At 39.8% G+C, this 18310-nt stretch overlaps 1 non-coding gene and 1 pseudogene across 1 annotated transcript; both read right to left on the minus strand.

Annotated features, from left to right (window-relative positions):
• The window catches only part of LOC130980569 (pectinesterase-like), a 35443-nt pseudogene that overhangs the window by 15112 nt on the left and 2021 nt on the right, over positions 1-18310 (minus strand).
• Positions 3471-3578, minus strand: LOC130983481 (small nucleolar RNA R71). The gene has a single exon (XR_009087468.1). It is a non-coding gene; the product is annotated as a small nucleolar RNA R71 (small nucleolar RNA).

Here is an 18310-nt window from a genome sequence, read left to right on the forward strand (position 1 = left end):
TACTTTTAGGGATGTTTTCCTTAGTTTTTATGCTAAATTCACATTTCTGGACTTTACTATGAGTTTGTGTGTTTTTCTGTGATTTCAGGTAAATTCTGACTGAAATTGAGGGATTTGAGCAAAACTCTGAAAAAGGCTGACAAAAGGACTGCTGATGCTGTTGGATTCTGACCTCCCTGCACTCGAAATGGATTTTCTGGAGCTACAGAACTCCAATTGGCGCGCTCTCAACGGCGTTGGAAAGTAGACATCCAGGGCTTTCCAGCAATATATAATAGTCCATACTTTATTCGAAGAATGACGACGTAACTTGGCGTTGAACGCCAAGTACACGCTGCTGTCTGGAGTTAAACGCCAGAAAAACGTCATTATCCGGAGTTGAACGCCCAAAACACGTCATAACTCAGAGTTCAACTCCAAGAGAAGCCTCTGCTCGTGTATTGATCAAGCTCAGCCCAAGCACACACCAAGTGGGCCCCGGAAGTGGATTTATGCATCAATTACTTACTCATGTAAACCCTAGTAGCTAGTCTAGTATATATAGGACATTTATCTATTGTATTAGACATCTTTTGACCATCTTTTGACCACTTCAAGTCTTTTATCATTCGGTCACTTGATCATGGAGGGGGCTGGCCATTCGGCCATGCCTGGACCTCTTACTTATGTATTTTCAACGGTGGAGTTTCTGCACACCATAGATTAAGGGTGTGGAGCTCTGCTGTACCTCAAAGATTAATGAAGTTCTATTTTCTTTTATTCAAATCTCTATCTTATTCTTATTCCAAGATATTCATTCGTACCCAAGAACATGATGAATGTGATGAGTTAGATAACCCTCATCACTATTCTCACTGATGAACGTGCGTGATTGACAACCACTTCCGTTCTACATGCAACAAGGCTTGAATGTGTATCTCTTAGATTCCCCAACAGAATCTTCGTGGTATAAGCTAGATAGATGGCGGCATTTATGAGGATCCGGAAAGTCCAACCTTGTCTATGGTGTTCCAAGTAGGATCCTGGGAATCCGGAAAGTCTCACCTTGTCTGTGGTATTCCGAGTAGGATTCCGGTAATGAATGACTGTGACGTGCTTCAAACCTGTAACCTGCTGGGCGTTAGTGACAGACGCAAAAGAGGGATTCTATTCCAGTAGGGGAGGGAACCAACCGGTGATTGGCCGTACTGTGACAGAGTGCGTGAGCATTAGCTTTCACTGCGAGGATGGGATGTAGCTATCAACCATGGGTGATGCCTCCAGACTGGTTAGCTGTGCGAGTGACAGCCGCATAGGATATTTTCCCGTGAGGATGAAAGTAGCCACAGCTGATGGTGAACCCCTAAACAAAGCTTGCCATGGAAAGGAGTAAGAAGGATTGAGTAGAAGCAGTGGGAGAGCAGGCGTCCGAGAGCTCTACAGCATCTCCATTCCGCTTATCTGAGATTCCTACCAATGAATCTGCATAAGTATTTCTATCCCTTTTATTATTCCTTTTTATTTACAATCCAATAATCATAATTACCTTTTTAATCTGCCTAACTGAGATTTGCAAGGTGACCATAGCTTGCTTCATGCCAACAATCTCTGTGGATTCGACCCTTACTCACGTAAGGTTATTACTTGGACGACCCAGTACACTTGCTGGTTAGTTGAACGGAGTTGTGAATTCAAGTTAAGAAAATAAACAGTGCCCTAAGAGTAAACATCCTTAAAGTATAAAAGAACAAGTGATCACAATTTCGTCCACCAGCTAGCCATGTCTAATCTTTTTAGACTGCAGCTTTAGACTAACATTGCATGATTCCTGGAAATTCTCATTAAGAATTTTGAAATCCTTATTTTTCTTTTCCATATAATTTTCGAAAAATCCAAAAAAATTTATAAAATCATAAAATCAAAAATATTCTATGTTTCTTGTTTGAGTCTAGTGTCTAAATTTAAGTTTGGTGTCAATTGCATGTCTTTTTTCTTCTAATTTTCGAAAATTACATGCATTATGTTCTTCATTGATCTTCAAGTTGTTCTTGATGATTTCCTTGCTCTGATCTTTAAATTCTCTTGTCTTGAGTGTTTTGTTGTTTCTCATATGCATTCTCAATTTGTTAGTGTCAATAGTATACAAACTTCTAAGTTTGGTATCTTACATGCATTGTTTATTTGATCTTAGTTGCATTTTGATTATTCCTCATCCTTAAAAATTCAAAAAAAAAAATTTAATTTGTGTCTTTTCAAGTCAATAATACAGAGAATTGAAGATTCAGAACATGTAGCAGAGGAATTACACAGAAAAAGCTGGGCGTTCAAAACGCCCAGTGAAGAAGGAAAATTGGCGTTTAAACGCCAGCCAGGGTACCTGTCTGGGCGTTTAACGCCCAAAAAGGTAGAGTTTTGGGCGTTAAACGCCAGAATGGATACCATTCTGGGCGTTTAATGCCAGGATGACACAAGAGGGAAGATTTTATTTTTAATTCAAATTTTTTTTTCAAGTTTTCATAATTTTTCAAAATCAAATCTTTTTAAATTATTTCTCAATCATATCTTTTTAAAACCATAGCTCTTCAATCATATCTTCTTAATCACATCTTTTTCAAAATAATTTTCAATCATATCTTTTTGATTTCTAATTTCAAAATTTTTTTCAAAAATCACTTTATTTCTTTCCCAACTTTAATTTTCGAAAATCATTCTTCAATTTTTCAAAATTTCTTCAAAAACTCTTAATTTATTTTCGAAAATTCTTCCCCTCTTCTCACATCCTTCTATTTAAGAACTAACACTCCTCCACTATCAACAATTCGAACTCTATCTCTCTTGATAAGTTCGAATTCTTCTTCTTCTACCTCCTCCTTCCATTCTTCTTTTCCTCTGACATTTCAAGGAATCTCTATACTGTGACATAGAGGATTCCATATTTTCTTGTTCTCTTCTCTTTCATATTTTCCTCTGACATTCTTCTCTTTCATATGATCCTGAACTTGAAAGGACCTTGAAGCGAAAGCTAAGAGAAGCAAAAGCACAACTCTCTGGAGAGGACCTAACAGAAGTCTTCAAACTAGAAGAAGACATGGCAGCCGAAAATAATAACAATGCCAACAATGCAAGGAAGGTGCTGGGTGACTTTACTGCACCTACTCCCGACTTCTATGGGAGAAGCATCTCTATCCTTGCCATTGGAGCAAATAATTTTGAGCTTAAGCCTCAATTAGTTTCTCTAATGCAACAGAATTGCAAGCTCCATGGACTTCCATTGGAAGATCCTCATCAGTTTTTAGCTGAATTCTTACAAATCTGTGACACTGTCAAGACCAATGGGGTTGACCCTGAGGTCTACAGACTTATGCTATTCCCTTTTGTTGTAAGAGACAGAGCTAGGATATGATTGGACTCAACCTAAAGAAAGCATGAACTCTTGGGAAAAGCTAGTCAATGCCTTCTTGGCAAAGTTCTTTCCACCTCAAAAATAGAGTAAGCTTAGAGTGGAGGTCCAAACCTTCAGACAGAAGGAAGGTGAATCCCTCTATGAAGCTTGGGAAAGATACAAACAATTGATCAGAAAGTGTCCTTCTGACATGCTTTCTGAATGGAGCATCATAGGTATCTTCTATGATGGTCTGTCTGAACTGTCCAAGATGTCATTGGACAGCTCTGCTGGAGGATCTTTTCATCTGAAGAAGACGCCTGCAAAAGCTCAAGAACTCATTGAAATGGTTGCAAATAACCAATTCATGTACACTTCTGAAAGGAATCATGTGAACAATGGGACGAATCAGAAGAAAGGAGTTTTTGAGATTGATACTCTGAATGCCATATTGGCTCAGAACAAAATATTGACTCAGCAAGTCAATATGATTTCTCAAAGTCTGTCTGGAATGCAAGCTGCACCAGGCAGTACTAAGGACGCTTCATCTAAAGAAGAAGCTTATGATCCTGAGAACCCATCAATGGAAGAGGTGAATTACATGGGAGAACCCTATGGAAACACCTATAATCCTTCATGGAGAAATCATTCAAATCTCTCATAGAAGGATCAACAGAGACCTCAACAAGGTTTCAACAACAATAATGGTGGAAGAAACAGGTTTAGCAATGGGAAGCCTTTTCCATCATCTTCTCAGCAACAGACAGAGAATTCTAAGCAGAGCAACTCTGACTTAGCAACCATGGTCTCTGATCTAATCAAAACCACTCAAAGTTTCATGACTGAAACAAGGTCCTCCATTAGAAACTTGGAGGCACAAGTAGGTCAGCTGAGTAAGAAAGTTACTGAACTCCCTCCTAGTACTCTTCCAAGCAATACAGAAGAGAATCCAAAAGGAGAGTGTAAGGCCATCAACATGGCCGAATTTAGAGAGGAAGAAGAGGCAGTGATCGCCACTGAGGAAGACCTCAATGGACGTCCACTGGCCTCCAATGAGTTCCCTAATGAGGAACCATGGGAATCTGAGGCTCACACTAAGACCATAGAGATTCCATTGGATTTACTTCTGCCATTCATGAGCTCTGATGAGTATTCTTCCTCTGAAGAGGACGAAAATGTCACTGAAGAGCAAGTTGCTAAGTACCTTGGAGCAATCATGAAGCTAAATGACAAGTTATTTAGTAATGAGACTTGGGAGGATGAACCCCGTTTGCTCACCAAAGAACTGGATGACTTGACTATGCAGAGATTACCTCAAAAGAGACAGGTCCCTGGGAAGTTCTCAATACCTTGTACATTAGGCACCATGACCTTCGAGAAGGCTCTGTGTGACCTAGGGTCAAGCATAAACCTTATGCCTCTCTCTGTAATGGAGAAGCTAGGAATCTTTGAGGTACAAGCTGCAAGAATCTCACTAGAGATGGCAGACAATTCAAGAAAACAAGCTTATGGACTTGTAGAGGATGTTCTGGTAAAGATTGAAGACCATTACATCCCTGCTGATTTCATAGTCCTAGAGACTGGGAAGTGGATGTATGAATCCATCATCCTTGGCAGACCCTTCCTAGCCACAGCAAAGACTGTGATTGATATTGACAGAGGAGAATTGATCATTCAAGTGAATGAAGAATCTTTTGTGTTTAAGGCTCAAGGATATCCCTCTGTAACCATGGAGAGGAAGCATGAAGAGCTTCTCTCAAAACAGAGTCAAACAGAGCCCCCACAGTCAAACTCTCAGTTTGATGTTGGGAGGCCACAACCAAACTTTAAGTTTGGTGTTGAACCCCCACAGTCAAACTCTAAGTTTGGTGTTGGGAGGTTCCAACATTGCTCTGAGTATTTGTGAGGCTCCATGAGAGCCCACTGTCAAGCTATTGACATTAAAGAAGCGCTTGTTGGGAGGCAACCTAATTTTACTATATCTATCTATTTTCCATTGTTATTATATGTTTTCTATAGGTTGATGATCATGAGAAGTCACAAAAATAATTGAAAAAGCAAAAACAGAATGAAAAACAGAAAGAAAAATAGCACACCTTGGAAGAAAAACTTGCTAGCGTTTAAACGCGAGTAAGGGTAGCAAATGGGCGTTTAACGCCCAGTCTGGCACCATTCTGGGCGTTTAACGCCAGAAAGGGGCACCAGACTGGCGTTTAATGCCAGAAAGGGGGTAAGAAGCTGGCGTTAAATTCCAGAAATGGGCAGCAGCCTGGCGTTTAGATTGGCAGAAAGGGCGTTTTGCACGCCACTTGGTGCAGGGATGAGCTATTCTTGACACCTCAGGATCTGTGGACCCCACAGGATCCCCACCACTCTCTCTCTTCTTCACCCATTCACCAATCACCTCAATACCTCTTCCCAAAAAAAAAACCCCTCACCTATCAAATCCCACCATTCTCTTCACCACTCACATCCATCCTTCATAAAACCCCACCTACCTTACCATCTAAATTCAAACCGCTTTCCCTCCCAAATCCACCCATAATGGCCGAACCCTACCTCTCTCCCCACCCCTATATAAACCCTTCTTCACTCCTTCATTTTCACACAACCTAAACACTACTTCTCCCCCTTGGCCGAACCACAAAGCCCCCTCCATCTCCTCCATTTTCTTCTTCTTCTACTCTTTTCTTTCTTTTTTTGCTCGAGGATGAGCAAACCTTCTAAGTTTGGTGTGGTAAAAGTGTTGCTTTTTGTTTTTCCATAACCATTTATGGCACCTAAGGCCGGAGAAACCTCTAGAAAGAGGAAAGGGAAGGCAAAAGCTTCCACCTCCGAGTCATGGGAGATGGAGAAATTCATCTCAAGGGTGCATCATGACCACTTCTATGAAGTTGTGGCCATGAAGAAGGTGATCCCCGAGGTCCCTTTCAAACTAAAAAAGAGTGAATATCCGGAGATCCAACATGAGATCCGAAGAAGAGGTTGGGAAGTTCTTACCAACCCCATTCAACTAGTCGGAATCTTAATGGTTCAAGAGTTCTATGCCAATGCATGGATCACCAAGAACCATGATCAAAGTGTGAATCCGGACCCAAAGAATTGGCTTACAATGGTTCGGGGAAAATGTTTAGATTTTAGTCCGGAAAATGTAAGGTTGGCATTCAACTTGCCCATGATGCAAGGAGATGAACACCCCTACACTAGAAGGGTCAACTTTGATCAAAGGTTGGACCAAGTCCTCATAAACATTTGTGAAGAGGGCGCTCAATGGAAGAGAGATTCAAGAGGGAAGCCGGTTCAACTGAGAAGGCATGACCTCAAGCTCGTGGTTAGGGGATGGTTGGAGTTTATCCAACGCTCAATCATTCCCACTAGCAACTGGTCCGAAGCTACTATAGACCGGGCTATCATGATTCATAGCATCATGATTGGAGAGGAAGTAGAAGTTCATGAGGTTATATCCCAAGAACTCTATAAGGTGGAGGATAAGTCCTCTACCTTGGCAAGGTTAGCCTTCCCTCATCTCATTTGTCACCTCTGTAATTCAGTTAGAATTAACATAGAGGGAGACATCCTCATTGATGAGGACAAGCCCATCACTAAAAAGAGGATGGAGCAAACAAGAGATCCCACTCATGGACATGAGAAAATTCCTCATCATGAAATCCCTGAGATGCCTCAAGGGTTGCACTTTCCTCCACAAAACTATTGGGAGCAAATCAACACCTCCCTAGGAGAATTGAGTTCCAACATGGGACAACTAAGGATGGAGCACCAAGAACATTCCATCCTCCTCCATGAAATTAGAGAAGATCAAAGAATCATGAGAGAGGAGCAACAAAGGCAAGGAAGAGACATTGAGGAGCTCAAGCACTCCATAAGATCTTCAAGAGGAAGAACAAGCCGCCATCACTAAGGTGGACCCGTTCTTTAATCTCCTTGTTCTTTATTTTTATGTTTTTCAAAAATTATGCTTTATGTTTTATTTATGTTTGTGTCTTATGATCATTAGTGTCTTAGTGTCTATGCCTTAAAGTTATGAATGTCCTATGAATCCATCACCTTTCTTAAATGAAAAATGTTCTTAATTGAAAAAGAGAAGAATTGCATGAATTTCAAATTTTATAACAGATTAATTATTTTGATGTGGTGGCAATACTTTTGATTTCTGAATGTATGCTTGAATAGTGCATATGTCTTTTGAATTTGTTGTTCATGAATGTTAAAATTGTTGGCTCTTGAAAGAATGATGAAAAAGGAGACATGTTACTGAGGATCTGAAAAATCATAAAAATGATTCTTGAAGCAAGAAAAAGCAGTGAATTCAAAAAAAAAAGAAGAGAAAAAAAAAAAGCAAGCAGAAAAAGCCAATAGCCCTTTAAACCAAAAGGCAAGGGTAAAAATAAAAAGGATCCAAGGCCTTGAGCATCAGTGGATAGGAGGGCCTACTGGAATAACATCCTGGCCTACGCGGCTGAACCAAGCTGTCCCTAACCATGTGCTTGTGGCGTGAAGGTGTCAAGTGAAAACTTGAGACTGAGCGGTTAAAGTCGTGATCTGAAGCAAAAAGAGTGTGCTTAAGAACCCTGGACACCTCTAATTAGGGACTCTAGCAAAGCTGAGTCACAATCTGAAAAGGTTCACCCAGTTATGTGTCTGTGGCATGTATGTATCCGGTGGTAATACTGGAAAATAGAGTGCTTTAGGCCACGGCCAAGACTCATAAAGTAGCTGTGTTCAAGAATCATCATACTTAACTAAGAGAATCAATAACACTATCCGGATTCTGAGTTCCTATAGAAGCCAATCATTCTGAACTTCAAAGGATAAAGTGAGATGCCAAAACTGTTCAGAGGCAAAAAGCTAAAAGCTCCGCTCATCTAATTAATACTGATCTTCATAGATGTTTTTGGAATTCATTGTATATTCTCTTCTTTTTATCCTATTTGATTTCAGTTGCTTGGGGACAAGCAACAATTTAAGTTTGGAATTGTGATGAGCGGATAATTTATACGCTTTTTGGCATTATTTTTAGTATGTTTTTAGTATATTCTAGTTAGTTTTTATTTAAAATTCACTTTTCTGGACTTTACTATGAGTTTGTGTGTTTTTCTATGATTTCAGGTATTTTCTGGCTGAAATTGAGGGACCTGAGCAAAAATCTGATTCAGAGGCTGAAAAAGGACTGTAGATGCTGTTGGATTTTGACCTCCCTGCACTCGAAGTGAATTTTCTGGAGCTACAAAAGCCCAATTGGCGCGCTCTCAATTGTATTGGAAAGTAGACATCTAGGGATTTCCAACAATATATAATAGTCTATACCTTGCCCGAGATTTGATGGCCCAAACAGGCATTCCAAGTCAGGTCAAGAATTTTGGCGTTTAACGCCGGAACTGGCACAAAAGCTAGAGTTAAATGCCCGAGCTGGCACAAAAGCTAGCGTTTAACTCCAAGAAAAGTCTCTATACATGAAAACTTCAATGCTCAGCCCAAGCACACACCAAGTGGGCCCAGAAGTGGATTTTTATGTCATTTACTCATTTCTGTAAACCCTAGGCTTCTAGTTCTCTATAAATAGGACCTTTTGCTATTGTATTTTCATATCTTTGATCAGTCTTATGCTATCTTAGATCACGTTTGGGGGCTGGCCTCTCGGCCATGCCTAGACCTTGTTCTTATGTATTTTCAACGGTAGAGTTTCTACACACCATAGATTAAGGTGTGGAGCTCTGCTGTACCTCGAGTATTAATGCAATTACTATTGTTCTTCTATTCAATTTAGCTTATTCTTGTTCTAAGATATTCATTCGCACCCAAGAACATGATGAATGTGATGATTATGTGATGCTCATCATCATTCTCACTTATGAACGCGTGCCTGACAACCACGTCCGTTCTACATGCAAACAAGGCTTGAATGTATATCTCTTGGATTCCTTAATCAGAATCTTCGTGGTATAAGCTAGAATCCATTGGTGGCCATTCTTGAGAATCCGGAAGGTCTAAACCTTGTCTGTGGTATTCTGAGTAGGATTCAGGGATTGAATGACTGTGACGAGCTTCAAACTCGCGATTGTGGGGCGTTAGTGACAGACGCAAAAGAATCACTGGATTCTATTCCGACATGATCGAGAACCGACAGATGAATAGCTGTGTTGTGACAGAGCGCATTGAACATTTTCACTGAGAGGACGGGACTGTAGCCATTGACAACGGTGATGCCCAACATACAGCTTGCCATGGAAAGGAGTAAGAAGGATTGGATGAAGACAGTAGGAAAGCAGAGAGACGGAAGGGACAAAGCATCTCCATACGCTTATCTGAAATTCTCACCAATGAATTACATAAGTATCTCTATCTTTATTTTATGTTTTATTCATCTTTTAATCATTAATCCTCCATAACCATTTGAATCCGTCTGACTGAGATTTACAAGATGACCATAGCTTGCTTCATACCAACAATCTCCGTGGGATCGACCCTTACTCGCGTAAGGTTTATTACTTGGACGACCCAGTGCACTTGCTGGTTAGTTGTGCGAAGTTGTGATAAGGAGTTGAGATTGCAATTGAGCGTACCATGTTGATGGCGCCATTGATGATCACAATTTCGTGCACCAGTAGCCATTGACAACGGTGATCCACCAACATACAGCTTGCCATGGAAGCAGCCTTGCGTGCGTGAAGAAGACAACTGAAGGAAAGCAGAGATTCAGAAGACAGAGCATCTCCAAAACCTCAACATGTTCTCCATTACTGCAAAACAAGTATTATTCATTTCATGTTCTTTTACTTTCTGCAATTAAAACTAAGAATCATTATTGATATCCTGACTAAGAGTTACAAGATAACCATAGCTTGCTTCAAGCCGACAATCTCTGTGGGATCGACCCTTACTCACGTAAGGTATTACTTGGACGACCCAGTGCACTTGCTGGTTAGTCGTGCAGAATTGCAAAAGTGTGATTGTGATTTCATGCACCAATAATAAAGACAAAACAACATTTGTAACCGACCAAGGTAATTTTTGCTATAAAGTCATTTCGTTCGGACTAAAAAATGCAGGAACAACCTACCAGAGACTAATGGACAAGGTCTTCAAGAATCAAATTGGCCGGAACATTGAAATATACGTCGATGACATAGTGATCAAGTCAAGCTCCGAGCAACAACATGAGGTTGATCTTAATGAGATTTTTCAGCAACTCCGAAAGTACAATATGAGACTAAACCCAGAGAAATGCGCATTTGGAGTACATGGAGGTAAATTCGTTGGATTCCTACTAACAAACAGGGGGATAGAAGCCAATTACAATAAGTGTCAGTCCGTGATAAACATGCAATCACCTCGATCAACTAAAGAAGTGTAGCAACTCATAGGTTGTCTAGCAGCCCTGTCCCAATTCTTGCAGCAGCAGCTGCCAAGTCATACCATTTCTTTAACACTTTGAGAAAGGCCAAAAGGTTTCTTTGGACAGACGAATGTAAAAAAGCCTTCGTCGAATTCAAAAACCTCCTCGGCTTACCACCTATCCTCAAGAAGCCACAACAAGGTAAATCCTTTCCGTATTTCTTTTAATTTCAAGTAACACGGTCAACTCCGTGCTTGTAACAAAAATATGGAAAGAGCAAAACACAGTATACTTTGTGAGCAAAGTATTACAAAATGTCGAAATAAGGTACTCGACAATAGAAAAAATAGCATTTGGCTTAGTTACCACAGCTCGGCATCTACGACACTACTTTTAGACACATCAAATAATAGTTCGGACTGGCCAACCCCTACGTCAAATACTATCAAAACCAGACCGAGCGGGAGCGGCTTACAAAATGGGCAATAAAGCTCTCGAAATTCGACATCTCCTACAAAAAATGAGGATCTCCTAACATAAAAGTACTTGCCAACTTCATATCAGAGTTTACCGACCTTTATGAACCAGCCAAGTCATGGGAGTTATATGTAGATGGTGTATCAAATGAAAGCGGATGTGAGTGGGGATCCTCTAAAGGATGACACTAGAGTCCAAGCCAAACAGTCAATCAAATTCCTATTTCAAGTAAGTAAGCAACCAATAACCAAGCCGAATATAGAGAACTCTTGGCAGGCCTCCGGTTAGCAAAAGAAATAGAAGTAAAAAATCTAAAGGTATGTTGTGATTCCCTCCTTGTAGTACAATAGGTAACTGGTCATTTTCAGGTACGAGATCAACTCTTATAAAAGTATTTAACTTCGGCAAAAATATGATACAGCATTTTCAAAATTTTGAAATATCCCATGTACCCAGAGAACAAAACAGTAGAGCCAACATTTTATCCAAATTAGCTACATACAGGGTAACCGATTCATTAGATAAATTATATTATCTCACACTAACAGAACCAAGTTTAGATATCAAATTTGTTTTAAGTATATCACATGAAGAAGATTGGAGGAGCCTATTCATTTGCAATTTAAGAACTGGAGCAATACCAGAGAAAGAAAACCCGAGGTCATTTAAGACACAAAGCGAAACATTACACCATGATGAGAATCGATATATACAAACGGGGTATCTCTAGGCCATTACTAAAATGCCTCGGCCAAGAAGATGTAGTGAATGTAGTTGCCGAAGTCCATGATGGTATATGTGGACACCACACTGGAAGCAGAAGCTTAGCCACAAAAATTTAAGAGCATGATACTACTAGCCGACGTTTTGAGAAGACTACAGAAACAAAGTATAAAAGTGTGATGCCTGCCAAAAATGCGCACCACTCATTCATAGCTCGGCCGAACTGTTACACACTTCGGATGTCAGTTGGCCTTTTCATAAATGGGGGACGGATATACTCGGCCCATTCCCAATAGCACTAGGACAAGCAAAATTTCTATTAGTAGCAATTAATTACTTCACAAAGTGGATAGAAGCACAACCACTTGCGAAAATAACCGCAAACAATGTACAAACGTTCATTTGGAAATTTGTTATATGTAGATATGGTTTGCCTATGGAAATTGTTTCTGATAATGGTCAGCAATTTACTGATAAGAAAATAGCTTCATTTTTAACTAACCTTCATGTCAAACATCATTTTTTCTCTGTCGAGCACCCACAAAGTAACGGGCTCGCAGAGGCCGCTTACAAAGTCATTTTGCAGGCCTTAAAGAAAAAGCTAACATATGCTAAGGGGAACTGCGTCAAACTCATACCAAAAATATTGTGCAGCTATAACACGACACCGCAATCCACAATGAAAGAAAGCCCATTCCAATTAATATGTGGCTCGGACTGCATGATTCCTATTAAAGTCGGTCAGGGGTCAACTCGGACCGAGTACTTTGATGAAAACGTCAGCAGGGAAGCCAGATCAGCCGAGCTTGATATAAGAAGCAAAGACCGATGCCTGACTGAGCTCAGACAAAGGTCCATACAATTAGCTATGCAAAAGCAATATAACAAGAAAGTATGACCGAGAACTCTAAAAGAAGGACACCTGGGGCTAAGACAAATAGAAGAAGTTTGGAAACCCCCAGGACATGGAAAATTAGTTGCTAATTGGGAAGGCCCCTTCCGAATTTCTAAATTCATTGGAAAAGGAGTGTATTGTCTCGAAACATTGGAAGGAACAATCTTCCCCAACACTTGGAACATATCCTCTCTGAAGATCTATTATAGTTAATCTCTGCTTGTAAAAGTGGAGTGGACAGGTACTCTTTTTCCTGATTGCGAGGTTTTATCTCTAAGGAGGGTTTTACTCAGACAGGTTTTAACGAAGCCGACCACCCCACACCTTTCAAAAGCTGAGAGGTCCTTTTCACATATAAATAAATCTAATTCTTTTTCTCTCTCCTATTATTACAACAAACTATACTTTGTCAATCATTAATGGCGAACCAACAAAACAAAAGTTGGAAACAACATTCGCATATATGCAATAGAGATCCCAAAATATTCATAGCAGGCAAAGCTGACACAATACGTCGGATAAACTATTCCAAAAAACAAAACCGATTCAAAGATCGGTGTCCAAACTACCGTACCAAAACAAAGAAAGTCATGTATTTTAAATTACAAATATTAAACTTTTTCAAAAGAGGGGAGGAACACTCTTAGCATGACCCTTGCCCGCCTCATCCTCCACAAGTTGTCCATCAATCACGATCTTCGTCACTTTAACGCTCCTAACGTTAAAATTGGGAGAAAACACAAGCACCTGACTGACAGCACGATCAAAGCCAGCGGCAAACATCTCCAACCCCTCATCTTCGAGTTCATGAATGCGAGCGGTCAACTCACCCTTGACCTTATCACTATCTTTCATTTGACTCTGCAACAAATGGATTTGATTTTGGAGCTGAGAAATCTCCTCCTTTCTTTCCTTCATCTTAGAAGTAGCATCTATAATCACATTTTGTTGCTCTTTAACAGAACGCTCAAGGCTGGCGACCTTATCAGCAGCTACTTGCTGTTTTGCACCCAAGAGCTCGGTGGCCCGACGAACACACAGTAAATGAGATGCAACGATCTACAAATAGAAACCAAATGACGGTCACAAAAATGCAGACATGAAGACAAACAATAACAAAGAAAAGAAAACAATACAAAAACATTTCAACCTGAACAATTTCCCCATCACTTCCACACCAATACGACGGGTCAAGCTCATATCTCCGGGGTACTAGGACACCCGATCAACAAAGTCAGTAAAAGGAAACTTCAAGTAAAGCTCAGTAAAATGCGGGGTATACATATAGAAGTAACCCCAATCCCCCCCTCTTCTCACAAACTCTCTGATCACTGTCACAAGGAAGCAATTCAACCCCTGCATTCGCACCATCCCTTACTAGTTTCAAGGCCCTAACCTCACGAAGCGATTCCTCGTCACAGTAGGAAGAGGAGCGAGTTTTCACGTCAATATGCACCAATGATAAGGGTTCTCACTTTTCACTTCAACCACTTTTTTTTCTTTTTCTCTCTCTTTTCCTCTTTTCTTAACCATGGTGACGGTAAACCGAGAGAGACAAAGACAAAGATATTAATCTCTGGCAGTCACGTCTTTTTCACTTAAGTAAGAAAAACTTTGGGTCAATCTTCATGTCTTTTTCCAATAGAAAAATGGTAATAAAGGTAAGTCACAACCCACTAACTTAGTGGGTAATTAGAAGCTTAAATGTTCAACTCCCCGAGGGACTTCAAAGCCCAAAATCAATCAAAGAAGTTACATAATTCATTTATTGCAAACACAGTTCACAATGAAAACTTTTAAAATTTTAATTTTTTAATTTTACTACTGCCTTTTTAAATTACAGCCCAAGCTTGAGGAACGCCAACGCACGTTGAGCATGGGGGCTGACATACCTACCCATGACCAAGGTATAAAACACATTTTGAAGCTCAACTTGATAAAACGTAAGATCGGCAAGTCAAGCTTGGGGCTCTATATCGTATCTCTTATACAATGGAAAAAACTGGCTTATACCTCGGTCGTATCAAAATCAAATTATTCAACGTAACAAAACTCTATCCCACTAAACCTCTCCCCCAAATATCTCACATTGGCATCGACCACAAAGATCTCGGTACCAACTGAAGAATAATTCAATCTCACACGAACTATAGATCAAGTTGAGGGCCGACGATATAGGGCAGATCATACAACATCAACTCACTCACTATATACTCATTTTTAAGTAATTCTTCACTGACATGTCAGAGTCCTTTTTGCAGGTACCATGCTTGGGTTCAAGTTTGCAAGGGTGCCATGCTTCCGAGCCGAGATGTTGTAGTGATGGAAAGAGCATAACCGAGCTATACATCGGAGAAGAGTATCCTTGCTAGAACACATGGTAACCGGCCCAATGGACCCTCTTGATGGTACCAGCACCCGGCACATTGTTTATATACTCTCCGTAATACAGTGTTTCTAGAAAGTCCTTACTCTTTGCGTTCCGTTCAACCCATCCAGCTGGATCGATGTGAGTGTCTAGAAAAGATTCCATCACCACTGTTCTTGAATACTTCTTCCATGGACGACCCAGATAAGTCTTGACCACAGGCTTCAGATCGGAGCTTGGTGTCACCTTACATTGCTGAATTGAAGTGTCTGTATTCTGGTTAGGGTCCATTCTTCCTTGGGCCGTAACGATGTTCTTCTGCTTGATAAGGGGCTTTCGGGTCACTAGCTTGCACTTTTGTAACACAATAGCCGCATTTTCAAAGATGAAGTCGATGGTGCCGGTGATGAAAGAGTCACGGTAAAACTGTCTGTTCCTGTGAGCGTAGAGAGTGTCCTGGTACACATTGATGCAGCACCGATTAATCACGGAGGTGTCGGCGCCCACACGAAGTACCACGGTCTGGTATTTCTCTGGGCCTGCCGTGTTTTAATTTGGAGCCAAATGTCCTGCCCTATAAATCCATCACCAACAGCCGCTGCTAAAAAACAACTGTGACTTTAGTAAAATGTGTTTTGTGCAATTGTGCGGTTGTGCTCCTGTTTCTTAGAAAAAAATTAAGAGTAATAAAACAAGTAGTCTTCCTGAATTTTAGTGATGGACTTAAAGTTTCTTACAAAAAATAACTTACTAAATAATTTTTTTAAAAAAAGTTTGGTACTAATTTATAGATATTTGACGAAAAAATGATACCACGTAAATTTCTAAAAATTTATAACCGTAATCTTACAAAATTTCTATCAAAATCTGTAAATTTAATATTGAACTATAAATCTATCATAAAATTTTGTTAGGATCCACTTCATATATTATTACTTTCAAAATATATTTTAGTCAATTTTATTATTACACTAAGGAGAAATCAATTTAAATTTAGTTAATCCAAGACATAACATTATATGAACACTTAGTGGTGAGAATTGATCAAACAAATGAGACTAGAAAAGGAACTTTTACCAATGGTGGCAATTTGGAAGGTGGGAGTTCTATCCACATAATTCAAGCCCCTGTGATTATTGTTTTATCCATACTGTCACCAACAAGCATGATGTTCTTTTTTTACCGATATGTAAATCTTGAGTAATTAGTGAATAATTAGTTAATAAATTACTTATTAATCAAATAAATTAAAAAATAGAATTTTATATTTTAGTGAGATAGAACTAATTAAAATAAGAATTTTGACACCAATTTTAATGGATTTGGCTCAAGATTAAGCCAAACAGACCAAACCAATTGGACCGAGTCTAAACTGGGCCCAAGGCCCATTATATAAAACCAAACTCAGCTTCTCTCCTCCACATTAAACACACACATGCTGCAGGGGAAGGGGAAAAACATGGAACCCTAACCCTTTTCACCCTCAACCTTCAATCTCTCGTAATTTTCAATCCGGAACTCCGATTGACAAGCTGTCAGCGATCATGCGTTTATATCGAAATTCTCTACAAAACTCACCGAATAATTTGGTAAGAAACTTTTTTTCGTGCCCAGCCTTTCCTTCTATTCATATTTCATTTTTGGGTTAATGGGCATTGAGGATTTTGATGTTTTGATATATTAGGATTGAATTAACTTGAGGAAAGTGATGGGTTTTGTCTAAATAATCCATGGGTAAGGTAAGAAAACTCTAAACCCTTGTGGTTATCCAATTATGTGAACCCTAGTTATTAATCAGTGAATTGGAATGCTTGAAATCAAGCTTTGGTGGCTGGACCTTGTAGCACTTGATTTGGAACCTTGGAGGTTTGAATTGAGGAGTTTGAGCTTGGGGAGAAATCGGCCAAGGTATGGTTTAGGTTTCGCGTATTTAATATATAATATTTTGTAAAAATTTAGGCTAGTGACCCTAAGATAGGAAATGAATTGTGATGTTGTGTTGGTTGAGAATGATTATTATGTATGTGATTAGTGATTAGTGGAGGTTGAGATGGGAGCTTGTATGTGTAGTGTGTGTAATTTGATATGAGTATGATGGTTTGATGATGATTGATGTGAGTAATAAAGCTAGAATGCTATATGATGACTGATGATGATTTTGTTGGTTAACTGAGGAATTGTGTATGAGATTATGTAAAGTTGAGGTATGGTTGATTCTAGTAGGATCTGGGAATTATAATGCTATAAATGGTATGTTGTGGTGCTATTTATATAAGTGGAATGTAGGAATTTAGTTTGTTTTGATGAAAATAGAAGTTTATAAATTTTTGTGAAAATATGATTTTTGGTTAAACTTCGGCGAGTCATAACTTGGTTTTCAGACCCCCAAACTGTTTCAAATTTCTTTCAAATAAAAATTGGATTCGTGAAGTTTACGCCGTTCAAAGAACAGAAGAAAAATAATTTAAAACGAAAAAGTTATGCGCGTTGAAAGTTTGGAGTGCAAACTGAAGATTCTGCAGCATTCACCATTTTTGCTTTTCTGCATAAGCTTGCGTACACGACCATCTACACGCGACGCGACCAACCTTTTCGGGTTGAAAATCTCGCGTACATGATCACGGTGCTTGCGTATGCGAGGAAGGGAAAAGTACACCCATGCGTACGCATGGCCCACGCGTACGCGTGACCATTCCGTAATGCACTCCCACGGTACGCATGGCCACGCGTACACGTGATCCCTGTTTTTAGCAAACTTGATTTTATGTGTTTAAAACCTGATTTCAAACTTATAAACCTCTATTTTTGCTCCTTTAGGCCCTAGAACTTAGTGGTATGCCTAGTGATAAAGTGAAGCTAGGGAGGGATGATAACTTGGGGGTGAAGTAAGCCTAGAAAATGACGAATTAAGAATGAAAAGTGCGAAGACGTAACTGAATTAGAATTGAGGGGTGAATGTTGAGAATGACAATGACTGGGTATGGCCAGAATGGCCGAGAATGCAGGGTCTGGGTGTGATCCCGCTTGTGAGCTAATTGAAAAACTTATTTGTGTGGCAAGTTGAGAACAGAGGACCCCCCCTCTCTTGTCGTGACATGGATGTGGGGAACGTGGAAAGACACTCTCCTTCAT

This window comes from Arachis stenosperma, chromosome 5, assembly GCF_014773155.1.
Source record: "Arachis stenosperma cultivar V10309 chromosome 5, arast.V10309.gnm1.PFL2, whole genome shotgun sequence".
Lineage (NCBI taxonomy): Eukaryota > Viridiplantae > Streptophyta > Magnoliopsida > Fabales > Fabaceae > Arachis > Arachis stenosperma.